The sequence below is a fragment of the Hypanus sabinus genome, chromosome 17, assembly GCF_030144855.1.
Source record: "Hypanus sabinus isolate sHypSab1 chromosome 17, sHypSab1.hap1, whole genome shotgun sequence".
NCBI lineage: Eukaryota > Metazoa > Chordata > Chondrichthyes > Myliobatiformes > Dasyatidae > Hypanus > Hypanus sabinus.
In genome coordinates, this window is record NC_082722.1 from 33,086,383 (window position 1) to 33,113,493 (window position 27,111).

Below are 27,111 nucleotides of genomic sequence, written 5' to 3' on the forward strand. Positions count from 1 at the left end.
TCCTTTTCCCTTTCCTGACAATCACCCATCTACCTCCCTCAGGCAACTTAAGTGTGACTATCTCCCTGTAGCTCCTCTCTATCACCTCCTCGTTCTCCCGAATGAGCTGAAGTTGTTCCAGCTACAGCTCCAGTTTCTTAACATGGCTTGCACGGTGTTTCATGTGTCTTTTGCATGTATCCCTTTAGCAGATAAACAAAAATATTATGAAATTCCTTACTTTGAAATGGTTTCATTAAAGTATGAGGCAATTTCTTTAAATCTTTCTTTACATTATAAAGAACAAATTGAACTTGGTCAGCAGAGTGGAAATGAGGATGGTAACAGGCCTGAAGTAGAAACATAGAAAAAAACTATAGGACAATCCAGGCCCTTCAGCCCACAAAGCTATGCCAAACATGTACTTACTATAGAAATTCTCTAGGGTTACCCATAGCCTTCTATTTTTCTAAGCTCCATGTACCTGTCCAGGAGTCTCTTAAAAGACCCGGTTGTATCCACCTCCACCACCATCGCCAGCAGCCAATTCCACGCACCCACCATTCTCTGCGTAAAAAACCTTACCCTTGACATCTCCTCTGTACCTACTTCCAAGCACTTTAAAACTGTATGTAAATATTTTTGAGGACTGCAAGTTCACTGTTAGATTCTACAGCAAAACCATTCAGCTTTCGTGGTTAGCCTGGAGGCGGTAAGGTGAGACCTCACAATGTGGGAGTAAGTTCTCTTTGAAACACTCTTGCACGCTGCACAGAAAACAAGCGTCCCAGCTTCCCAGCCCTACTGACTGAAGTTAGCCAGCAGACCAACTAATTGGCCTGAAACTCACAGTCATTGTGGAAATAAGGCCTAGCCTTTGAAAATGGATCAGTGTTCTGCCCACGGCTCATCCTATCAGCGGTGACAGCACCTCTCTGGAGATGTGATGTTCAGCTGCTTATTGAAGGTATAGACATTATTTTTACTGAAGTATGAATATACCGTGGGTTAGTCTGAGGCTTCAGGATTGACTCATTTGTGGCTTTTAGCTTTCTAAAGTACTGTCTGATTCTTCTATCCTTCATCTTGTTTATTTTCCAAGAAGCAAGTAAATCTACGCCCACACTGCATGAGGTCAGCTAGTAATTTAGTTTCAATTTAGTGTTCATGTAAGCACAAGTTTGACATTGTGTTCATTCTGCGGGGATACTGTATTCTCAAACAGTGCAGAATTAGCTTTCTAATGATATTCAGCTGCAGTGATTTTGCAGACTATATGGTTTCAGACAATATTAACTAAATATGAACTTCATTGTTAAATGTTAAACTGTTGTGGAACGTTGCAACCTATTTATTTTAATAATTCAATATTAAGAAGTTTATTGTAGGCGCTAAAGAGCTCAGCAGGGAAAAGAGGTAAGGAGAACTCAGGTAAGGAGAGGTGAGGAGTCAGCGATGGAAAAGGTGAGCAGTTTCAAGTTCCTCAGAGGATCTGTCTTGGGCCTGACATATTGCTGTAATGCAAAGAAAGCACATTAGGAGTTTGAGGAGATTTGGAATGACGCCAGAGGCTCCAGCAGATTTGTACAGATGTACCGTGGAGAGCAGTCTGACCGGCTGCATCACCATCCGGAACGGAGGGTCCAATGCACAGGATCACGAGAGGCTGCAGAGTTAACCAGTTCAGTCATGGGCGCAAGCCACCCAGCATCGAGTACATCCTCAAAAGGTGGTCCCTTAAGCAGTCAGCATCCATCTTCAAAGATTCTCGCCAGCCAACACATGCCCGCTTCTCATTACTTCCATCAGGGAGGATGTGAATGAGATGAAGAAACACATTTAGTGCTTTAGGAACAGTTTCTTCTCCTCTGCCATCAGATTTCTGAATGGTCCAAAACACTACCTCACTATTCCTCTTTCACATCACTTATTTATTTATTATTGTAATTAACAACACAAGAATATTTTTATGTCTTGCATTATGCTGCTTCCACAAAACAAATTTAATGACATATGCCATTGATAATAAGCCTGATACAGATTCCCAAGAGTTTGATGAACTAGATCAAAATGGCTATGACTGACAGCTTACAAGTTTGACTGCCTCAAAACAAATGTATGAGAAATCTATGGCTTCAGGCCTTATCATTGTAGGTGGGGGTTGTGGTGAGCAAGCTGAAGGGAGGCTAAGCTCAGCTTTAGTAGTTCTATAAAGCAGACGAGTAACCAGGAAAGAGCTAGGTGGGAAACATATGGAGTTAGTGGTTGGGATTAAATTGGAGGCCATCAGTACTTAGAACATAACTGGTGATTGAGGAAGTTGCTTTCACTGATTGGAGTGGCCTGATGTCATGAACTGGCAGGATGTATATTGGCGTCAGCCACGTGGTCTAACTGGTGGGGCACACAGCGACGTAATATTTTATGTGTGAGTATTAGGGTCACAAAAAGTTTAGTGAGCTCACTCATGTGGTTTGCATCAGGGAATGCATCTTCAGATGCTGAATCCTCTCCAGTGCATATGCCAGGCTTTCACTATGATCATTACACCGTACGCTTTGCATTCATCTGTCAACAATCTCTGTTATTAGGACGTTGATTAATGTTTACATGCTCCACTTTCATGTGGCACTGCACCAAACCTCCCATAGGTGGCAGCTCGTACCCGGATATTCAATCATAGCTCACACATGTCCGAACTATATTTTGTGGCACTGACTGACAATCATTCCACTGACCTACAGAAGAAGTTAATAGAACCAACTGGAGGCAGCAGAAGCTGATGGTAGAGGCTAAGATGGAGGATATCCAAAAGGCCGCTTTAGATGTCTACAGCAGCGTCTACAGCCAGTGGAGGGCAAAAACTAAAGAAAGTGACAATCATCAACCCACCTTTATACAGTTCAATTCTTTATTACCCTGCAATCTCTTTTGATTTACATGTTCTAAATCAGGGGTTCCCAACCTTTTTTATGCCATGGATCAATACCACTAAGCAAGGGGTTCATAGGTCCCAGGTTGAGAACCCCTGCTCCAAATGGTATAAGCATAAACCTCTTCTTTGTCTCCCCATCCAGTCACAATTATCCCCATACCTTTCTTCTTTCAACAGCCAGCAACTGCAACTTGCCCTCTTCTCAGTACTTCCATCAGGGAAACAGTGAAGGTGAAGTTGTCTGCTTTCTTCATTGAGCACTCTCTGTCTCCAGGTAAAGTCAAGGGACTTCATTTAGCCTAAAGGCAGGATCTGCTTGGCGTGAGTTGGTAGGAACAAATGGCCTCATGGTTGCCAGCTCGTTGGAGCACAATGTTGAGCAAGGTGTTCTGAGCAGCACACAAAATGTTGGAGGAACTCAGCAGGTCAGTTGGTATCAACGGAGGGGAATAAACGGTCTAAGTTCTGGGCAGAGACTCTTCAAAAGGACCCTGCTGAGATCCTCCAGTGTTTTCTGTGTTGCTTGGACTTCCTGCATCCGCAGAGTCTCTTGTGTTTATGTCTTTGTGTTCTGTTGAGGAAGTTGAGGGGATAGATGGTAGAACATGGCTGGTATTGTATGAATAACGTAATGCTTGGTGCGTCAGTTGGCTTTCACAGAGTGTGCATTGCGTCAAGGAACATGGAACAACCTGGTGGTAGTGTTGCTTAGGCTTATAGCGCTGACCCTTGGTGCTTAGTTCCAAACAGGCAAAGAGAGGGAATAAAGTGAGCCTTTTCTCTTTGTTTGCTGGTAACTTGTGAGGTCAGAGTTGGGACCACTTCATTTCATATTGTATGTCAATAATTTGTGTACAATGTCCTGGGTATGTTACTCAAAATGGCCTCTTTGGTTTGTTACAAGTAGGAATGTTTCTTTGTCGGATAAGTGTTTCTCTCGCCGTTGTTTCACTTTAGAATGGCTGATATGGTAATTGTATTCATTTGTTAATCAATGGGGAATGTCATTGTGTCTTGTGATGCTGGGAACTTGGGGGAGGGGTTTTCGCGGGTTTTTTTGGCGAGGGCGAGGAAGACGCTGAGGAAGGTGGACGTGTGCTGGACTGCTTGTAAGACCACCGGGGTGGTCCCAGGTGCGACGGCCGGATGGGTCGATTGGTTCGTTGATTGAGCTCCAACGAGTGCACTAAACAGACTGAACTTTGATAAGTTGGCGCCTTTTGTTTTTTTCCTTGTATATATATATATATATATATATATATATATATATATTGTATTGCCTACTATTTTTTTAATTTTAGTAAACTCTTTAAAGTGTATTTCATAACGGTATTTGTTGTGGGTTTGATACTGTTGGCGGGCGCGAGGCATTAACTCGATTCTCACAGCACCTGCGTGTACGGGAGGTGGGTTGGAGAGTGGCTGGATCTCCTTTTTCCCCTAGACATATACCAGCCTGTTGGGTAAGGGTTACATTTGGATGATGGAATTAATGGCTTTGTGGTCTAGATTGTGCATGATATGAAGATATGTGGAGGGGCAGGTAGCATTGAGAAAGCAGGGAATCTGCAGAAGGATTTGGACACGTTAGGAGAATGGGCAAAGGAGTGGCAGAGTGGGAGTGGGAGGTGTATGGTCATACACTTTGGTAGATGAAATAAAGGCATAGACTATTTTCTAAATGGAGAAAATACAAAAATCGGAAGGCACTTGGACGTCCTTGTACAGCATACTCTGAATGTTAACTTGTTAAGGGTTGGTGATAAGAAAGACAAATGCAATGCTTGCATTCATTTAAAAAGAACAAGACTATAACAGCAAGGATGTAATGCTAGGTCTTTATAAGGCATAGCTAGACTTCACTTGCAGTATCATGAGCAATTTTGGGCCCCCTGCCTAAGAAAAGATGTGTTGGCATTGAGACAGTTCAGAGGAAATTCACAAGAATGATAAACAAGAAGCTCTGCAGATGCTGAAAATCAAGGTAACACACTCAAAATGCTGGAGGAACTCATCAGGCCAAGCAGCTTCCATGGAAAAGAGTAATAAGTTGATGTTTTGGGCCAATGAGGTGAGACATCAGAGTAAGAAAGTAGGGGGAGGAGAGGAAGAAATACAAGATAGTAGGTGATAGATGAAACTGGGAGAAAGGGAGGGATGAAGTAAAGAACTGAGAAATTGATTTGTGAAAGAGATAAAAGGCTGGAGAAGGGGGAATCTGCTAGGAGAGGACAGGAGGCCATGGAAGAAAGGGAAGGGGGAGGAGCTCCAGAAGGAGGTGATGTGCAGGCAAGGAGATACAGTGAGAAAGGGAATTGGGATTGGGGAATGGAGAAGGGGAGGGGGCAATTACTGGATGTTCAAGAAATCATGTTCATTCCATCACATTGGAGGCTATCCTGATGGACTGTAAGGTGTTGCTCCTCCAACCTGAGTAAGGCCTCATCGTGGCAATAGAGGAGGCCATGGACTAGCATGTCAGAATGGGAATGGGAAGTAGAGTTATAATGAGAGCACACCGGGAGATCCTGCGTTTTCTGCCGATTGGAGCATAGGTGCTCAGTGAAGCGGTCTCCGAGACTACGTCAGGTCTCGCTGACATGCATGAGGCCACACCAGGAGCACCGGAAACAGTATATGAATCCTAACAGACTCACATGTGAAGCGTCACCTCATCTGAAAGCACTGTTCGGGGCCCTGAATGGTAGAGAGGGAGGAAGTGTGGGGGCAGGTGTGCTGCTTGCAAGATAAGTACCAGGAGGGAGATCAGTGGGAAGGACGAATAGACAAGAGAGTCTTATACTGAGTAATCCCTGTGAAACACAGAAAGCTGAGGGTGGGGAGGGGGAGGGAAAGATAGGCATGGTGGTGGGATCCTGTTGGAAATGGTGGAAGTTGCGGATAATTATGAGCTGGATGTGGAAGCTGGCGGTAATAGGTGAGGACAAGTACGCAGAATTATGCGCTGGACAAGTATGATCCCAGGAACGAAAAGATTGACATGCGAGGAACGTTTGATGGCTCTGGGCCTATAGTTGCTGGAGTTTAGAAAATAAGTGTGTGGGGATCTCACTGAAACCTATCGAATATTGAAAGGCCTACATAGAGTGGGTGTGAAGAGGATGTTTCTGATAGTGAATAAGTGTAGGACTAGAAGGTACAGCCTCAGAATATAGACCATAAGACACAAGACATAGGAGCAGAATTAGGCCATCTGACCCTTTGGATCTGCTCCACCATTCAATCATGGTTGACCCTTTTTTCCCCTGCTCCTCAACCCCAGTTCCCGGCCTTCTCCTTGTAATCTTTGATGCCATGTCCAATCAAGAACCTATCAATCCCTGCCTTAAATACACCCAATGACCTGGCCTTCACAGCTGCATGTGGCAACATATTCCACAAATTCACCACCCTTTGGTTAAAGAAATTTCACTGCATCTCTATTTGAAAGGGTGCCCTGCTATCCTGAGGCTGGGCCCTCTTGTCCTAGACCCTCTCACCATGGGAAACAGCCTTTCCGCATCTACTCTCTCTAGGCCTTTCAACATTTGAAAGGTTTCATTGCGAGCCCCTTAATCCTTCTGAATTCCGGTGAGTAAAGACCCAGAGCCATCAAACGTCCCTTGTATGATAAGCCTTTCATTCCTGGAATCATCCTTTTTAATCTCCTCTGGACCCTCTCTTTTCTAAGACAAGAAGCCCAAAACTATTCACAATTCTCAAGTGAGGCCTCACTAATGCCTTATAAAGTCTTAGGGATGAGGAGGAATTTTTTTAGCCAGACTCCACCATAGATTGCAGTGGAGGTCAAGTATGTGCGATATTTAAGGCGGCAGGTGATCATTTCCTGATCAGTCAGGGCATCAAAGGATATGGTGAGAAGGCAGGTATATGAGGTTATGTGGAATTAGTGAGCCATGGTGCAAGGGTGGAGCAGTCTCGTTGGGCAGAAAGGCCTAATTCTGCTTCTTGGTCTTATAAGACATAGGAGTAGAATTATGATATTCAACCCATCAAGTCTGCTCTACCATTGCATCAGGGCTGATCCAGGAACCCACTCTCTCCCACACACCTGCCTTCTCTACATATCCTTTGATGGGCTGACTGATCAAGAAATTATCAACTTCTGCCTTAAGAATACCCTGGACTTAGCCTCCAACACAGTCTGTGGCAGAGCATTCCACAGATTCACTACTCTCTGGCTAAAAAAAATTTCTCCTTACCTCTGTTGTAAAAGGTCGCCCCCTCAATTTTGAGGCTGTGACCTCTAGTTCTGGATACCCCCACCATAGGAAACATGCTCCCTATCTAGTCCTTTCAACATTTAGTAGGTTTCAATGAGATCCCCTGCATTCTTCTAAATCCCAGTGAGTACAAGTCCAAAGCTGCCAGTGCTCCTCTTATGTTAACCCCTTCATTCCCAGAATCATCATTGTGACTCTCTCCTGGACTTTCTGCAATGACAACAGATCCTTTCTGAGATATGGGGCCCAAAACTGTTGACAATACTCAAGTGCTGCCTGACTAGTGTCTTATAATGGCTCAGCATTATCTCCTTGCTCTAATATTCTATTGCTCTTGAAATAAATTCCAACATTGAATTTGCCTTCTTTACCACAGACTCAACCTGTTAATTAACCTTTTGGGAGTCTTGCACAAGGATTCCAAAGTCCCTCTGCACCTCTGATGTTTGAGCCTTCTCACCATTTAGATAATAGTCTGCACTATAGTTCCTTTTACCAAAATACATTATCATACATTTCACAACACTGTCTTCCAACTGCCTCTTTTTTGCCCATTCTTCCAATTTGTCAAGTCCTGCTGCAATTGCATTGCTTCCTCAGCACTACCTGTCCCTCCACCTATCTTCGTATCATCAGCAAATGTTGCCACAAAGCTATCAATTCCATTATCCAAAACACTGACAAATAATGTGAAAAGCAGTGGTCCTAATACTGACCCCTGAGGAACACCAGTCATGACCAGCAGCTAACCAGAAAAGACCCTTTTTAATCCCCCTTGCTGCCTCCAGCCTGTCACCCATTCTGCTATCCATGCCCGTATCTTTCTTGTAACGCCATAGGATTTAATCTTGTTATGCAACCTCATGTCTGCTACCTTATCAAACACCTTCTGAAAATCCAAGTAAATGATATCCACTGTTTCTCCTTTGTCCACCCTGCTTGTTACTTCCTCAAAGAACTCTAACAGATTTGTCAGGCAGAATTTCCCTTTACAGAAATCATGCTGACTTTGACTTATTTTGTCATTACTCTCCAAGTACCTTGAAACCTCATCTTTAATAATAGACTCCAACACTCTCCCAACCACTGAGGTTAGGCTATCTGGCTTATGATTTCCTTCCTTTTGCATTCCTCCCTTCTTAAAGAGTGGAGTGACATTCGCTATCTTCCAGTTCTCCAGGACCATGCAAGAATCAAATGATTCATGGAAGAGCATGACCAATAAATCCACTACCTCTTCAGCAACCTCTCTCAGGACTCTGGGATGTAGTCCATCTGGCCCAGGCGACTTATCCACCTTAAGACCTTTGAGTTTGCCTAGCACTTTTTCCTTTGTAATACCAATGGCGTTCACTCCTTCTCTCTGGCACTCAGAGATCTCTGGTACACGGCAGTGTCTTCCACAGTGAAGACAGATGCAAAACACATTAAGTTCATCTGCAATTTCTTTGTCCCTATTACTACCTCACCAGCATCGTTTTCCAGTGGTTCAATATCAACTCTCACCTCCCTTGTACTCTTTATATAACTGAAAGAACATTTGATAAGCTGCTTTATATTATTGGCTTGTCTGCCCTCATATTTCATCTTTTCTCTTCTTATAGTTTTTCTAGTTGCCTTTTGTTGGATTTTAAAAGCTTCCCAATCATCCAATTTCCCAATCACCTTGGCTACCTTACATGCCCTTTCCTTGGCTTGTATGCAGTCCTTAACTTCCTTTGTCATTCACAGCTGCCTATCCCTGCCATTTGAGAATTTCTTCCTCTGTGGAACATATCTATCCTGTGCCTTGTGAACTATTCTCAGAAACCATCATCTCTGCTCTGCTGTCATCCCTGCCAGATTCCTCCTCCAAAACACTGACCTGGGCAAGCTCCCCTCTCATGCCTCTGTAATTACCTTCATTCCATTGTGATAGAGATATATGTGTATTATGCTTCTCTCTCTCAAATTGCAGTATGGTCTTACAGTCTATCCAGTAAAGAAATGATAGTTGGCTCCATCAGCAAAATTTGGAACCCAAACACTAGTGGAAAGTCAGCAGCCTTCCACCTACCATGATGGGCAGTGTTTATGCTCATCCCTTTGGAAAAAGATCAGTATAAACACAGCTGCAAAGAAACATATGTGATTGATGACATTTGGCATATCATGTTTAATTTTTTTTTTGGCTTTGGTAAACTTATTTTAACATTGAGGCAATTAGATTCTGTGACCAACAGGAGAGGTGATGAGGAAAAATGTGATTTATTGGTAAATGAGGAAATTGGGGAGTTGCTTTTCATAGTTGAGCATCTACACCAAATACCAGACAAGTAAAAGATGTCAAGGTTTCCTCATCTTCTACTGCGCTGCATAGCTGGGACGTCACCAGGACTTTGGGAGCAATGACTGTTTCCTTTAGAAACTCGCTGCCTGAGAGGATAGTGGAGATGGAACCACTCACCACATTTAACCCTTACATACTGTTCAGGTCAAATTTGACCCGTTTTGACATTTGACTGCAGTAAAAACACCCTAATGCCATTTTTTTTTAGCTAAAATGTGATGACTTTTCCTAGTGATCCTGTTACGAAATTCCTGTAACTGGATCACTTACCAGCAAAGATAGAGAGGTCCGTTGAAGTCTGATGGTACTAGTTTTGAAAGTCTTTATTTATAAAGGGGCACAAAAATAAGATTAATACAGACATTCAGATAATATACATTGTCAATACTCAATCTAAAAAACGCGGGTATAATAATAATCATCAATTAAGCAATAGCTCTATCATTTGTCTAGGGCAGGGGTCAGCAACCCGCAGCTCCGGAGCCGCATGCGAATCTTTCATCTCTGTGCTGCGGCTCCCCATGGTTTGTTAGTTTTTGAAATGTAATTCGAAATTTGAAGATTATGGTGATCTTGTACAATCTAAATAAAACGTTGTGGAGACCCCATTTCCTGGCACATCCGAACCGGCTCACAATTAGCCACTGTTCCAGCTAAGGGAGATAGCCTACGGGGGTTTGTGAGTACATGTCTTTTGGAGCATCCGCGCCCACGGGGATGGGTTGAGGGAGGCTTTAAAGCAAGGCTGATTAGTTCGAATAAAGTTATCTTTGACTGCAGTCTCGTTATTTTAGCGCTGTGTGTAGCACACCGTTACAACGTTTTTTTTTATTGCTATTAATATACATCACCACTGCCAATGCCTGACACCCGCCAGTGCGCGCTTTCTTTTAATTCTTCGATCCAAGGTAGGCTAACTGTGGAGTAACCTTCAACCCAACGTCTTTTTTTTGGAGTTCAAAATGTTTTTGTTGCATGCAGAAATGTAATTTTGTTTTCTCTGCAGGAGTTCATCAATTTCATAAATGCAACACATTATAGTTTGTTTATACATAGCATAAAGGCAAAAAAAAAACCATTGTATGCAGTGTTATTTCATTTTAAACGTCAAATGGGTTTTGTGGCTCCCAGTGTTTTCTTTTCTGTGGGAAATGGGTCCATATTGGCTCTTTCAGTGGTAAACATTGCCAACCCCTGGTCTAGGGGATATTGTATTGTCCGATGGAAAGATAAAAGTCACTGTCCTTTCAAGCTGCAGCTCTTTGGGTTTAAGAGAAACGGTTTTAAACTTGCCCGGGTCTTTTATGAGGCCAATCCATTGCGTCGGGGGAGTTGGTTCCCCGTTGTTAGTTCCAAGTCGTTTTCCGTGGTACCAGCCACCAGCCCCCAGGCAAGGGAACCGAACGCACGTGGCCTCCTTCAAATGGCTTCCCGCTATTATGGGATCGCTAGCGTTTCTTCTGGTGCATCTGAGGGGTTGTCCCTACAGCCCCCCTTTTATCTTAACTCGCCGGGTAGTAGATGTCAATCAGGTTGGGGTGATGCAATCTCTCTCTCAACCAGCCCACTTTGCCCGAGGGCTTGCACGCAGCATAGTCCCCAATCCACAAACGTTGTCTCCAGGAGACAATGGCCATGTCTCTCTCTCATTTCCTGGGTCCTCTGACCCAACCCAATAATGCTCTTACGATTCTCACAAAGGAGGGGGCTACCCCGCACTCTTCAGCCCCTCAGAGCTGGGGTACATTTGTAACAATCTAAAATGCACAAAAATGAAAATATTTTAAAATGTTATACTTTTGTACAGGTGCTACAAATCTTTGTACATTGAGACTGTTCCAGGTCAAATTTGACCCGCATCTATTGAAATGAATTTTAGACACTTGTTACGAGGGCTGGGTCAAAATTGACCTGGACCATATTGTGAAGGTATAGAATATGAACAGGTTGCCTGGGTTAAAAAAAGCCAGAATGTTCACTTGAAGAGTTGTGACTGACAATGTTTCAGACCAGCCACATGGGAAACTTCTGAGACATGCATTTGGATGATCCTTCTTCTCCATTTCCTTCTGCTAATCATTTCACGGCATCTTGAAGCATAGAACTGGTAAGTCCTGTCTTGTTTTAACATTTCATTCAGATGACGGCATTATTTCAACCCTGCACAATTTTTGCTGTAGATCTGATCTGGAACATGAGCTAATAATGCTCGATCCAAAGGTGAAATTTCTACTATCTGAACTAAATTTAATTCAGTCACCTTGCTATCTATAAAATGTAAGTTTAAACGGCCAAATCTTAATTCATTGTATTTTTCTCCACTAAGTCAATAATTTAGTTTTAATGAAGTACATTCACAAAATTAGCTTGGCACGAAATTGACTTAATTTCAGAAATAGCTGAACCTTCTGGGTTCAGTTAGGTAATACAGTGTACTAGTCAGAATTAGAATTTACAAGGCTCAGATTGAAATACTTGAGGAAACTGATTTATACTTCCAAAATTGTTTAAATATTTGGATTAGATAACAGCTAATTTGTGAGTTGCAGTTCAACAATGAGTTTATCCAAAGTTAATTGAAGTGCCTATATTTATCTGCACAATAAAAACATTTTGCTTTAATAGTTATCTAATACTATTAGAAAGTATTTGAGATGAGGAGTGATTTTTGTTTTTGGTAATTTACTTGTCAGAGTGTAACTACCCCTTTTCCTGTGAGACTGCAGTGTTTACCATGTTGTATGACAGCTGAGTCTCTGTGCACCTCTAGGTTTGACTGTTCCTCGACATCACATTATTGCATGCCATCATAAATGTGGTCTGGTTCACCCATTTCCTGAAGCATAAATATAGTTTTCACCATTGTGCAATTCCAAATAAACAGTATCAACTTACTGAAGCGAAGCCAACCATCCATTTCATTTTCCTTGAGCGGATTGGTTGGCCTGCCGTGAGTTTTCATCTTCATGAGTCACATTATGTCATTTAAAGTGATGTACACAAGAGTCAGTACAGATCTGCCAACGTGGCTGCCAAATTAAACTGCTGCTGGCTTTCATTTGACTTACCCATAAACCCCTTTGGAATTTGTTTTCCATTACATGGTCTGTATCAAAAACAACTGCAGCCTGGAGGAAAACCACTGGAAGCACACATTAAATGTTTCTTGCACTTCTTAATGTGCGTTGAAAGCATGGCAGCCTCTCTAAACATGTATTGAATGACTGTTAACAGTTAGACTAAAATGTCTGACCATAGTTAATTTTCGGAGGAATGGTTTTAACAGCAAATACTTGAACAGATAAATTAGCTTGCTGGCAAATGATACAGAGGCCAAAGAACCCAAGTCACGGGGATGATTGATCATCCTTGGAGAATACTCAGATTAAGTTTGCATAATACTTTAACAATGAACAAACAATACAAACATCATAAAGTTTACCTCAAAGTTAATTTCATATTTATGCTTTACAATGTATTTCATTGCAAAACTATAGCAGTAACTGAATTATGAAACATAATAGTGAAAAACAAATGTTACATAGTGATGCCCACAGGAGCCATATCACCCTAAAGTACAAGTGAACCTGATATGTCATACTAAAGCCTGCTAAAATGTTTAACTTGCTAAGTATGTTCAAACAATCAAGAAACAGTGGGCCAAGCCAATATTACTGCAGCTTCAGGAAATCGGAAATAAACATACAAAAAAAAGTGTCGGAAATAGTTTGCAGATCAGGTAGAGGAGAAACAGAAGTAATGTTGAAGGCTGGTGATCTTAAAGACAACTAAACATTGACTTATTTCTGCCCAGTTAAAGTTATGGAAGTAAAAATTATCCTTTACATGAGTAGGTCTGGATCTAATTATGCATTTTAGAGCTCAGCCCTTCCTGCTTAAAGTGATGACTGCTTCATGTTAGCATTTCAGAATCAGAACCAGAATCAGTATTATAATCACTGACATACAGTATATTGTGAAATCTGTTGCTTTGAGGCAGCAGTACAGTGCACTACATAAAAATTACTAGGTTGCAGTAACAAATACATATATAAAAAAAAGTGTAAAAAAAGACCATAACGTCAGGTATTGTTTATGGGACCATGGTCTGTTAAGGAGGAGAAGAAACTGTAGCTAAAATGTTGGGCGTGTGCCTTTAAGCTCCTGTTCCTTTCTGCTGATGGGAATATTGAGAAGAGGGTACGTCCTGATGCGTGAGGGTCCTTAATGATAAAAACCACCATCTTGAAGATGTCTTCGATGGTGGGGAAGCTAGTGCTCATGATGGAGCTGCCGGAGTCTCCAATCCTCTGCAGCTTTCTGCGATGCAGTGCTCCCATACCTGTCAGAAACCTCTCCTTGGTACGTCTATAAAAATTGCTAAAGTCTTTGGTGGCATACTAAGTCTCCTTGAACTTCTAATAGAATCTATCCACTGGCTTGTCTTCTTCATAATTACATCGATATATTGGGCTCAGGATTGATCTTCAGAGGTGTTGACACCCAGGAACTTGAAGCTACTCCCCTTTTCCATTGGTTACGCCTTGACGAGGGCCGAGTGTGTTCTCCTGACTTCCCCTTCCTCAAGTCCACAAACAGTTCTTTGGTCTTACTGACGCTGAGTACAAGTTTGTTGTTGCAACACCACTCAACCAGCCAATCTCCTCATCATGGTGTGTGACATCTGACAACAGGAGTCAGAGTCTAGCAGCCACATAAGTATCAGAGCTGCCGTGTAAGCTCAGTCATTTGCTTATTCCAAGGGGCTACAAACAGGCTAGTTTAAATGACTGAGGACATGGTAAACAGAACATTTGTGAGGAGGTTGTCAGGACTAGAGGACCTGAATTATAGGGAGAGGCTGGCCATTGTACCGTGGAACGTAGGACGTGAGAGGTGGCCTTATAAAAGGTGACCTTTCAAATTAGGAGTGTGAGGAGTAGCGGAGATGGTCATCATTTCCTCAGGTTAGAGGAATCTAAACCAAGAAGGCATAGATGTACGGAGAAAGAGGAAAGAGTTAAAAGGGACCTGAGTGGCAACTGTTCATGCAGGGGTTGGTGAGTATATGTAAGGAGCTGCCTGAGGAAGTGCTTGAGGCAGGTATATGGAGGAGCAGGGCAAAGAAAATAGTAACCGAAGGCAGGAAATTGGAACTTGAAAGGTGGGCACCAGTAGAACATAGAACATAGAAATCTACAGCACATTACAAGCCCTTCAGCCCACAATGTTGTGCTGGCCATGTAACCTATTCTAGAAACTGCCTAGAATTACCCTACCGCATAGCCCTCTATTTTTCTATGCTCCATGTACCTATCCAAGAGTCTCTTAAAAGATCTTATTGTATCCGTCTCCACCACCATCACTGGCAGCGTATTCCACGCACCCACCACTCTCTGTGTGAAAAACCTACCCCTGACATCCCCTCGGCACCTGCTTCCAAGCTCCTTAAAACTATGCCCCCTCGTGTTAGCCATTTCAGCCCTGGGGAGAAGACTCTGGTTATCCACATGATCAACGCCTCTCATCATCTTACACACCTCAGTCAGGTCACCTCTCATCCTCTGTCACTCCACGGAGGAAAGGCCAAGTTCACTCAACCTATTCTCATAAGCCACCCCCTCCCATCCAGGCAACATCCTTGTAAATCTCCTCTGCACTTTCCATAGTATCCATATCCTTCCTGTACTGAGGTGGTCAGAACTGAACACAGTCCTCCAAGTGGGGTCTGGCCAAGGTCTTATATAGCTGTGTAACCCCCTGGGTTGCCTCAGGCTCGCTCAGCTCATTCTCATCTAGGGGGAGCAGTCTCCGGCCCCGCCAAACTGGGTAATCCGCTGGTGTGGATGCCGTGTGACGTCCCCGCCTCGCCCAAAAACAGACAGTACACCATATGCGATTAAATGAGTACAATTTATAAAGGTTAATAGAACTAATTGATTAATAACGATACAGTATATATGAAGGAAAAAAAAATAATGAAAAGGTGCCAAACTTATCGTAGTCCAAAAACACAACCGTTGGAGCTCAATTACTGAAGTCTTCTGGCCACCATTCAATCCCCTCCGAACTCCTCGACTTGCAGCTCAGGACCACCGGAAGTGGTCAACCAAGCACATCTATCTTCATCTCCTCTCCTTGGGGTACCTTGGCCTCGGACCCCCGCTTGGGGTCCGTTCCTCGTCCAGCTTACAGCATCACGACCTTTCTCTCTCACCCCCACGCGCTGACTCCCCCAAAAGCCCGCCAACAATCGCTTACAGACTCAGAAGAAAGAACAACATTAGTCCCAATTGGTTAACAAAGGAATACAATTCTCGTTATCAGTAAATTTGAACCCAAACAAGCTTCCAGCACTCTCTCGCAACAAAGAAGCATTCCTACTTTTAACAAAACAAAGAAGCCATTTTGATTAACATATGCAGTAACAAAGAAAAAGAAAAAACTCCCCTTTACTCTCTCACCCCAGCAAATAATAGTCATGTCCTCATGACTATTAAACAACTTGCCCACTCTTCCTGCCAACACAAACCCTAACCCAGAAACAAACAGTGACATTGCTTCCCAAACAGTAAACCTCACGCGCTGTTCCTCAGGCATTACATAGGCCAACTTCTCTGGGAGTTTCCTAACCCTCAGAGACCTCTGTACCCCTTACCTAAACCCTTCAGGCATGGACACAACTGGGGATACCTCGGGCCCACTACCAACTCCTCTCTCAACCTCTCACTCATGCCCACCACTGCACACAGCTAATCCTCCCCACTACACCTGACTCAATGGGAGAAGGGCCAAAGGTCTCTTCCTCAGTCGAGGGAAAGTCAGCAAAAGGCAGCATGTACCACACATCCAGTACATCATCCTTAGAAGCCGTATTCTTCCTCATTTCTGCGATTGGTAGCTGCTGTTTGATCTTCTCCAAATGGAAACACATGGCCTGCACTGCCCCTGCAGTCTCTTCAGCCTCCTGCAATTGAGATATCAGCTTCTTCTCTGGCCCCTGCAGCTCTCGCCACAAGCTCAGCTGTTCTGATTCATGCACCCTGGCCATCTCAATCTGGGGAGCAGTTACTCCGACAGCTTCTTCCACCCCGACCTGAAAAGCAGCAGTTAAAGATTGGTCAGCCTCCAGTTCAGTATTCACTGCACTTATCTCCAGCTTTTTCTTCCTCATGACTTCTTCCAGATCAGCTTTCAGGTTTTGCACTTCATTTGAACTGTCGATGGTCATCTTCAGGTTCCCTTAAAGCTTCCACTTCCCTCTTCCGAGAATTGTCCGCAATTTCTTCACCTCCGCAAACTCCCCTCTCCAAGCTCTCAGTTGCTGTTGCCCTCAGTCAGACAAATTTCTTCATTTTCTCCAACTTGTAAGTCTTCCCACCGGTTCCAGATCACTCTCCCCAGTCTCTCAGTCATCATTTCAAACTTGATTCCGTAGAGACAGTCACTCATGAGCTGCAACCTTCGCCAGCCCTGGCACGTGTCCAGAAAACACTTTAACTCTGTAGTTTTCAGTCGCTTCTGCAACAACCTCAATTCATATTCTCCCGAGTCAAATCCAAATACCAGGAGATCATCCACATACGCCAAACTCCAAACACCTCCACATCCCCTATGGGCCGAATGGTCTACTTCTGCACCTATTGTCTTCCACATGCCCCGTGGGAAGGTTGCAAGGGCTCCAGATATGCCCTGTGGCATCTTTTCGGACCGGAAGAATCCTAGGGAACTTATAACGGCCGTCTTCTCCTTGTCGGCCCCACTCATCGGGATCTGGCAACATCCACTCCTCAGATCCAGCACCTTAAACCACTTCACATCACTCAGACAGGCCATCGTCTCTTCGGCCCTCAGGGCCATATTCTGGTCACTGACAGTGTGCCTCTTCAACGCAATATAATCCACACACACGCTGCCTACATCTTCCACGGCTTCAAGTGCCAGTCGCCACAACCTCTTTCTCTCCGAGGTGTCTTCAGCAGTCAACTCCCCTCCCTCGTGGTTTTTCGCAGTGTCCGCTAAGAGGGTCTCACCCTCAGATACTTACCCCAGGCTGTACCACCACCGGCTCTTGTTTGAATTTGGTATCGGCCCAATGCTGCTACACACGTCCGCAAAAGCAGCTCGAAACTCTGGGTGCATCGACAATGCCTCCAAACAGCTCTCACCCGTCTCCTCCGGGCAGGTCCCCAAGCACACCAGTAGGGTATTGGCCCTCTCCAGAATCGAAACGCTGCCCGTCTCAACAGTGGCCAGACACATCAGCATTAACGATTCATGACCCTCAGTCACCCCCACATTTGCCTCTAAGAACTCCATTTTCACTGACCAACAACCATCGTCTGGATAATCCCCGGCACTGGTACCCCAAATCTCCAGTGCCCTCAATGTCGTCAAGGGTAAGTGCTTCTAATAACGGTTATAACACAAACTGTACAGCAACATAACCAGCGCCCCGGTGTCGAGGATGGCTTTAACTTGGCTTCCATCCATCCGTAATGACACCTGAGTGCATGGTCCCTCTAAGTCTTCAGGAATAGGGTCTGTTCCTTTCGGGAGTTCCTTGTTACATTGCTGGGAACGTGCTCCCCCAGAGACCCCAAGCCGTTCCCCCACTGGGTCTCCTCTAAGTTTCCCGACACCTCTCGGATCAACTGAACAACTGAGGGAGGAGCTGATCCCCTTGACAGATTTCCCTGGCACTGCAAACAATTTATCTGCCCCCCTAGCCAAAAGAGATACCCTAAAAACTTTCCACCAATCTCCTGCCACGGATGGTAAGCCCCCCAGCTGCGGCATTTGACTTCCAGTCGAACCAAACACATTTTCCCACACTTTCCCAGAACTGGCAGCTGTCACTTTGAGGTAATTGTACCAGACGGTTCTAACAACGTCACCAGCCCGCCTACTCAAACTTTCAACCAATCCCTGTCACTTTCCCTCAGCCAAGCACTGCCACTCACCCAACAACTGAGAGGTCTGTTCCGCCCATGGCTCCGCCCCTTTAGGACTAGACATTATTTCAACAACTGGGCGGAGCCCACCATAGCTGAAACATACCCACCAGTCCTTCCCCGCTCTCTTAACAGCATGGACAGCCCATGGCCCCACCACCATTTCATCAACACTAGTCGGAACTCAAACAATGCCCTCCAGGGCACCAACAGCCACCCCACCCAACACACATGCAGAGATAACCAGCAATCGCACACCCACAAAGGCACACCAGCTCTTTGCTGCAGACATAAATTAAAGAGGGTGATCACACAGTTTCCACAGAAATCAATTCCGGACGAGCCCCCACAATGTAACCCCTGGGGTTGCCTCAGGCTCGCTCAGCTCATTCTTGTCTAGGGGGAGCAGCCTTTGGCCCCGCCAAACTGGGTAATCAGCTGGTGTGGATGCTGTGTGATGCCCCCGCCTCGCCCAAAAACCGACAGTACACCATATGCGATTAAATGAGTACAATTTATAAAGGTTACTAGAACTAATTGATTAATAATGATACAGTATATATGAAGGAAAAGAAAATAATGAAAAGGCGCCAAACTTATTGAAGTCCAAACCACTTCATGCACAACCGTTGGAGCTCAATTACTGAAGTCTTCTGGCCCATTCAATCCCCTCCGAACTCCTCAATTTGCAGCTCAGGACCACCGGAAGTGGTCAACCAAGCACATCTATCTTCATCTCCTCTCCTTGGGGTACCTCCTGGCCTCGGACCCCCGCTTGGGGTCCGTTCCTCACCCAGTTTACAGCATCACGACCTCTCTCTCTCACCCCCTTGCACCGACTCCCCCAAAAGCCCGCCAACAACAGCTTACAGACTCAGAAGAAAGAACAACATTAATCCCAATTGGTTAACAAAGGAATACAATTCTTGTTATCAGTAAATTTTAACCTAAACAAGCTCCCAGCACTCTCTCACAACAAAGAAGCATTCGTACTTTTAACAAAACAAAGAAGCCATTTTGATTAACATACGCAGTAACAAAGAGAAAGAAGAAACGCCCCTTTACATTACCTCACAGCTCTTGAGCACAACATTGTCAATCTGTGTAGCAGCTTTGATTGTCCTATGGACTCGGAGCCCAAGATCCTTCTGATCCTCTGCACTGCCAAGAGTCATATCATTAATACTATATTCTGTCTTCAAATTTGATCTACCAAAATGAACCACTTCACACTTATCTGGGTTGAACTCTATCTCCCACTTCTCAGCCCAGTTCTGTATCCTATCAATGTACTGCTGTAACCTCTGACAACCCTCCAAACTAACCACGACACCCCAACCTTGGTGTCATCAGCAAACTTACTAAACCACCCTTCTACTTCTTTGTCTAGGTTACTTATAAAAATCATAAAGAGGAGGAGTCCAAGAACAGATCACTGTGGAATACCACTGGTCACCAACCTCCATATAGAATACAAACCATCTACAACTACCTTTTGCCTTCTGTGGGCAAGCCAATTCTATATCCACAAAGCAAGGTCTCCTTGCATCCCATGCCTCCTCACTTTCTGAATGAGCCTTGCATGGGGAACCTTATCAAATGCCTTACTGAGACTACATCCATGTCTCTACCTTCATTAATGTGTTTTGTTACATCCTCAAAGAACTCAATCAGGTTCGTAAGGCATGACCTGCCATTGACAAAGGCATGTTGACTATCTCTAATCAGATTATATCTCTCCAAATCCTGCCTTTCAGGAGCTTCTCTTGCCCACCACTGAAGTAAGACTCACTGGATTATAATTTCCTGAGTGATCTCTACTCCCTTTCTTGCACAAGGGAACAACATTTGCAAACCTCCAATCCTCCTGTACTTCTCTCTTCACTATTGATGATGCAAAGATCATCGCCAGAGGCTCAGCAATCTCCTCCATCACCTCCCACAGTAGTTTGGGGTGTATCTCAACCGGTCCTGGCAATTTATATAATTTAATAATTTTCAAATGCTCCAGCACATCCTCTTTCTTAATGTCTATATGCTCAAGCATTTCAGTCATCCCAACAACTGCCAAGGTCCTTTCCCCTGGTGAATACTGAAGCAAAGTATTCATTAAGTAACTCCGCTACCTCCTCCGACTCCATGCACACACGTTTCCACTATGGCAGCTGATTGGTCCTATTCTCACACGGCTCATCCTCTTGCTCATCACATACTTGTAGAATGCCTTGGGGTTTTCCTTAATCCTGCTCGCCAAGGCCTTCTCATGGTCCCTTCTAGCTCTCCTAATTTAATTCTTAAGCTCCTTCCTAGCAACCTTGTAATTTTCTAGAACTCTATCAGTACTTAGTTTCTTTTACCTTTTGTAAGCTTTTATTTTCTTCTTAACTAGATTTTCCATGTTGTTTGTACATCATGGTTCTTTTATCCTACCATCCTTTTCCTGCCTCAATGGAACATATCTATGCAGAATACCGTACAAATGTTCCCTGAACACTTGCCACATTTCTGCCGTGCATTTCCCTGAGAACATTTGTTCCCAATTTATGCTCCCAAGTTCTTGCCTAATAGCATCATATTTCCCCCTACCCCAATTAAATGTTTTCCAAATTGTCTGCTCCTATCTCTCTCCAGCATTATGATAAAGAAGATAGAGTTGTGATCACTACCTCCAAAATGCTCTCTCACTGAGAGATCTGACACCTGACCAGGTTCATTTCCCAATACCAGATCAAGTACAGACTCTCCTCTAGTTGGATAATCTACATATTGATTCAGAAACCTTCCTGTACACATCCAACCATCTCCACCTCATCCAAACTCCTTGCCCTAAGGAGATGCCAGTCAGTATTAGGAAAGTTAAAATCTCCCATCACAACAACCCTATTATTGCACTGTTCCAAATCTTACCTCTGCTCCTCGATGTCTTTGTAACTAGGGGGTTTGTAAAAACACCGGTAAGGTTATTGCCCTCTTCATTTTTCTGACTTCCACCTATACTGACTCAGTAGATAATGCCTCCATGACTTCCTACATATCCATAGCCATGACACTATCCCTTTCAGCAATGGCACCTCTTTTGCCTCCCTCCCTATCCTTTGTGATGCATCTAAAGCCTGGCACACTCAGTAGCCACTCCTGCCCCTGAGACATCTGAGTCTCTGTAATGGCCACAGCATCATAGTTCCACATATTGATCCATGCTCTATGTTCATCTGCCTTGTTCATGATACTCCTTGTATTAAAATAGACACATTTCAAACCATCAGGCTGAGTGTATCTTTGCTCTATCATCTGTCTATCCTTTCTCACAAACTCCTGTTATGAATGTACCACAGCTCTGAGGGGCCGAAGGGTGCGGGGTAGCCCCCTCCTTTGTGAGAATTGCAAGAGCTTTATTGGGTTGGGTCAGAGGACCCAGGAAATGAGAGAGACATGGGCATTGTCTCCTGGAGACAACGTTTGTGGATTGGGGACTATGCTGCGTGCAAGCCCTCGGGCAAAGTGGGCTGGTTGAGAGAGAGATTGCATCACCCCAACCTGATTGACATCTACTACCCTGCGAGTTAAGATAAAAGAGGGGCTGTAGGGACAACCCCTCAGATGCACCAGAAGAAACGCTAGCGATCCCGAAATAGCGGGAAGCCATTTGAAGGAGGCCACGTGCGTTCGGTTCCCTTGCCTGGGGGCTGGTGGCTGGTACCACGGAAAACGACTTGGAACTAACACCGGGGAACCAACTCCCCTGACTCAATGGATTGGCCTCATAAAGACCCGGGCAAGTTTCAAACCGTCTCTCTTAAACCCAAAGAGCTGCAGCTTGAAAGGACAGTGACTTTTATCTTTCCATCGGACAATACAATATCCCCTAGACAAACGATAGAGCTATTGCTTAATTGATGATTATTATTATACCCGCGTTTTTTAGATTGAGTATTGATGATGTATATTATCTGAATGTCTGTATTAATCTTATTTTTGTGCCCCTTTATAAATAAAGACTTTTAAAAATAGTACCATCAGACTTCAACAGGCCTCTCTATCTTTGCTGGTAAGTGACCCAGTTACGGGGTTTCGTAACACTCCCTACAAGCTGTCCCTACTTGTGCTCTAATCTCCCCATCCTCTTTCTCTTCACTTTGGTTTGCACCCCCCTGCAAATCTAGTTTAAACTCTCCCCAATAGTATTAGCAAACCTCCATGCCAAGTTATTGGTCCTCCTTAGATTCAAGCACAACCCGTCCTTTTTGTACAGGTCACACCTGCCCCAGAAGAAGTCCCAATAATCCAGAAATCTGAATTCCTGCCCCTACTCCAATCCTTCAGCCACACATTTATCCACCACCTCAATTTATTCCTATACTCACTGTCGCGTGGCACAGGCAGCGATCCTGAGATTACTACCCAGGAGGTCCTGTTTCTCAGCTTCCTTCCTAACTCCCTGTATTCTGCTTTCAGGACCACCTCCCTTTTTCTACCTATGGCGCTGGTGCCAATATGTAGCACATCTTCCCACTGCTCACCCTCTCATTTCAGAATATTGTGGATGCATTCATGAACATCGCAAAACCTGGCACCTGGGAGGCAAACTACCATCCACATTTCTTTATCATGCCCACAGAATCACCTATCTGACCCCCTAAGTAAAGAGTCCCCTATTACTGCTACCATCCTCTTCTGTTCCCTACCCTTCCGAGCTACAGGGCCAGACTCAGTGCCTGAGACACGGCTACTGTTGCCGCCCAGGTAGGTCCCCCCCCCCCCCCCCAAGCGGTACTCAAAATGGAGTACTTATTGTTAAGGGGGACGGCTACACGAGTGGTCTCCACTACACATGATCTCCCTTCACTCTCCTGACAGTCACTCACTTATCTGTCTCCTGTGCCCCTGGTGTGACCATCCGCCTGTAGCTCCTATCGATCACTTCTACACTTTCCTTTAACAAGCTGAAGGTCATCGAGCTGCAGCTCCAGTCCTTTAACTCAGTCTCTAAGGAGCTGCAGCTCGATGCGCATGGTGCAGGTGTGGACATCAGGGAGGCTGGAAGACTCCTGGATATCCCAGATCTGCTACCCAGAGCAGAAAACTGGCCTTGCAATCATACACACTATTCTTAAGTTAGAGGAAAAAAAGAGATATGAAAGTAACTTACCTCCTTACCTTGCCGAGGCCTGTCCACACCAAAACCCTATTATGACTCACACTCCTTTGATGACTGATCTGTGAGGCAGTATCTCCCTTTTATCCCAGAACCTTCTATGCGGCCTTGTGTGGTGATGAGCTTCTCCCAATCGAATCTCCCACTGATAGAAACTCCTCGCTTTTTAACTCTTTTCAGCAGCCTCGTGCGACAATGAGCTACTGTGTCTGTGCACTTCTCCCAGTGGAATCCCAATGTCGCACGAACATGTTGAGCTGAAGGTCTTGTATTTGTACTGTATTTCTTTATGACTCTATAATATGATGAAATGTGCTGTGATACAATTTGCTGACTTGGAATAAACTATGACATCTATTTCTGGATCTCTGTTTCTCTCTGTGCCTTGAATTTGCCATCAAATTTGATGCCAAACACATACAGTTTCACTGTGTCCCTCACACCAGATCTGGGTTACGTACTTTATCTGGTCTTTTCTCATTGTAAAATCCCATGTATGATGGAGACTTCCTTTGTAATTTCATACACCAATACTGTATTACTTCTGCCTTGAAGACACAGCTAATTGAAACATGGTAAATTTATTTATAATTTTTCTGTTGATGGTTTAGGTTCAGCGGACATAAATAAAGCAAAATTGTAAAATGCATCCTCATAAGTAAATTTAACAAAATTTTTACATTTAGATAACCTCTCTTCAAGAAGAGTCATTAGACTTAATTTAATTTTGTTGTCTACCTACAAAGCGACTTCATTCAGTACAGAATATAATTAAACTATTAAATATACGATAAAAGAATTATCCAGTGGTGAAGTAACGCTTCTGGTGCTCATTGAGTAATTTTTTTCTTCAATATGGCTCAAAAGATGTGCCGTCTGTTAATTAAATACTTTACTTTGCTGGATGGTCTTTTTCCTTAGGGTGCTGTATCTTGCTTCCAGACATGCTTGTATATTATTATGTGGGGATCTCATGTCAAATTTGTTTGATAGACATTTAGCCTCTAGCTCAAATTTGCATTCTTCATATTCTGACAAAATAGAAGATTCTTAGGGGACAGTTCAATTAAGTTATCTTTGAGGCTTAAATGTTGCCGCAATTTAGTGCCAATAGATTCCATTTAATTTGTAGGAAGCGCCACCCACCCCCCACCACTCGCTCTGCATAATAAATGTGCACAGAGAGGATGGTCAGTGGTGTGGATGATGGTGCTGGATCTGGCTTGGTAATTGTTTTAATGAGCTGCTCTGCACTGTTGGTTTGGTTGGCTAATTATTATTGTTGTATCTACTAAGACAAAATCAAAAGCTTATCTTGCATGCTGTTCATACAGATCAAACCTTTTCACAGTGCATTCAGGTAGGATAAGGTTAAAATGTACAATAATGTGTTATTGTTAAAGAGAAGGTACATTGGAGGTGAACAATAAGGTGCAAGAGAATAATGAGGTAAATTGTGAAGTCAAGATTCCATCTTATGGTACTACAGAATAATTTAATTGTTGCTTTACATAGTGGGATAGAAGCTATCATTGACACTCGTGATACACCCTATCCTCATTATATGCATCTTCAGACTATGCGGATTCACAGTTATGTGAGGAGAACTGCTTTCCCGATATCAAGTCCTGGGCCATCAGCCAAGTGGCAGCAAACCACTTTAACACTTGAAGAAAAGTCGGAAATTATAAACAGGGTGGCGTCAGATGAGACCTGGCTTTTTTGGAAGCATATGCTGAAACACACTTACATAAGGAAGGATGAAAAAACGGTGTCAGGCTTCAAGGCAGCAAAGGATAGATTGACTTTGCTTATGTGTTCCTATGTCAAAGGAGACTGTAAGATGAAGCCTCTCTTGGTTTATCATTCACTAAACCCCCGTGCTCTTCAGGGTTTGAGTTAGAATATGCTTCCTGTCCACTGAGCAGCTAACAAGAAAGCATGGGTCACTTTGGAGATTGGTTTGCTAATCATTTTGCTGTTGAGGCTGAATGTTACTGCCAGGAAAAGAATCTTGCCTTTAAAGTTCTTTTGTTGTTTGACAATGCGCCAGCCCATCGTAAACATGTGGACAGCATTCATCCTAACATAACAGTGTAATTCTTGCCACCTAACACCATATCGCTGATTCAACCACTCGACCAAAGTGTGATATCCACATTCAAGGCCTGTTCTTTTACGGCGAACTCTCTCTCAGATACTGCAAGCAACAGACGATTTTGAAAATCCTGGGAGTTTACCAACGGTGAGGGAATGGTGTAAGTCCTTCAACAGCAGACATGCCGTCAACAACATTGATGAATCCTGGAAAGAGGTCAGGTCTGTGAGAGTTCTGTGAGTCTTCCTTCACCCCTTGCTATCCTTGACACAACCATCCACCTTATCCATGTAAAGTTGCCCGTCACCACAACAACCACTCATCTCCCAGAGTGAACACACCTGCCACTGTTGGTGAGTACTGCACACCCTAGTATGTTAACTCTCTATGATTTATTATGTTAAATATTACCTTAAATTGATGAAATATAATACAAATATTGTCTTGTGGTACTACTTTTGTGTCGTATTGGTATGAAAATGTGAATAAATTATAGATAAAGCATATTTAGGAAGCCCTCTGGAATGCATCCCTGTTTCTTCCATTTAAATAATTATTCGCATTATGCGTCGACTGCGAGGAACGTATCCCCTGCATATATCGAAGATAGGGTGTATGTGCTTTGAGGCTTCTGCATTTTCTGCAAAGTGGAAGGGGGAGAAGAGAGAATGTCTGGATGGGCAGGATCTTTGATTATGCTGGCTGCTTTACTGAGGTAGCAAGATGTATAGAAAGAGTCCATAGAGCATAGGGCTAGTTTCCATAATGTACTGAGCTGAGTCCACAGCACTCCACAGTTTGTTACAGTCACATGCAGAGTAGTTGCCATACCAAGTCAACTGACCTCTTGCACTAAGATGGATTTGTTTCTGATTGTGTGTGTGTTTTTTTACATAGTGTCTTATTTTTCTTTCGCTGTCTGTTCGGCACACTCTCTGATCTTCCGTGCCTATGATGCTGCTTCAAGCAAATTTTTCATTGTCCTTGTACCTCATTGCACTTGTGCACATGACAATAAATGAATTATTTTCAAAAAATGTTCCATTTTAATTTAAAAGAATTTGTTTGTTTGAAATGTAATATATTTTGCATTATTGAAGAATATCAGCGTAATTTGTCACCTTACTTTGGATTCTCATTGTCAAAATGGATAATGGACATTTCTCTCTGTGATCTATTGTAAGGAACTCTGCGTACCTTGCTCCATCTGCTGGCTGCTGACTGTGTGGTAAAATAGTCTGAGAAACAGGCAGAGTTCAATGTGGAGGGAGACTTCAATGTGGCAAATTTATACAAATTGGCAGAGCATCTGAAGCACTCAACCAGAGGCCAGAATCACTTTCAGATTTTAGATCTGAAAAGTTGTTTGCAGCAAGAAGTGAGAAGCCTGTGACAGTTCCTCACTGAGCTGAGGACC

At 43.7% G+C, this 27,111-nt stretch overlaps 1 long non-coding RNA gene across 1 annotated transcript in view; it reads left to right on the top strand.

The window, feature by feature from the left end:
• Positions 1 to 757: 757 nt before the first annotated feature.
• Positions 758 to 27,111, top strand: part of LOC132407172 (uncharacterized) — a 78,371-nt gene continuing 52,017 nt past the window's right edge. The window contains exon 1 of the long non-coding RNA XR_009516391.1: positions 758 to 946. This is a non-coding gene — a long non-coding RNA (uncharacterized LOC132407172). The remainder of the gene's footprint in view (positions 947 to 27,111) is intronic.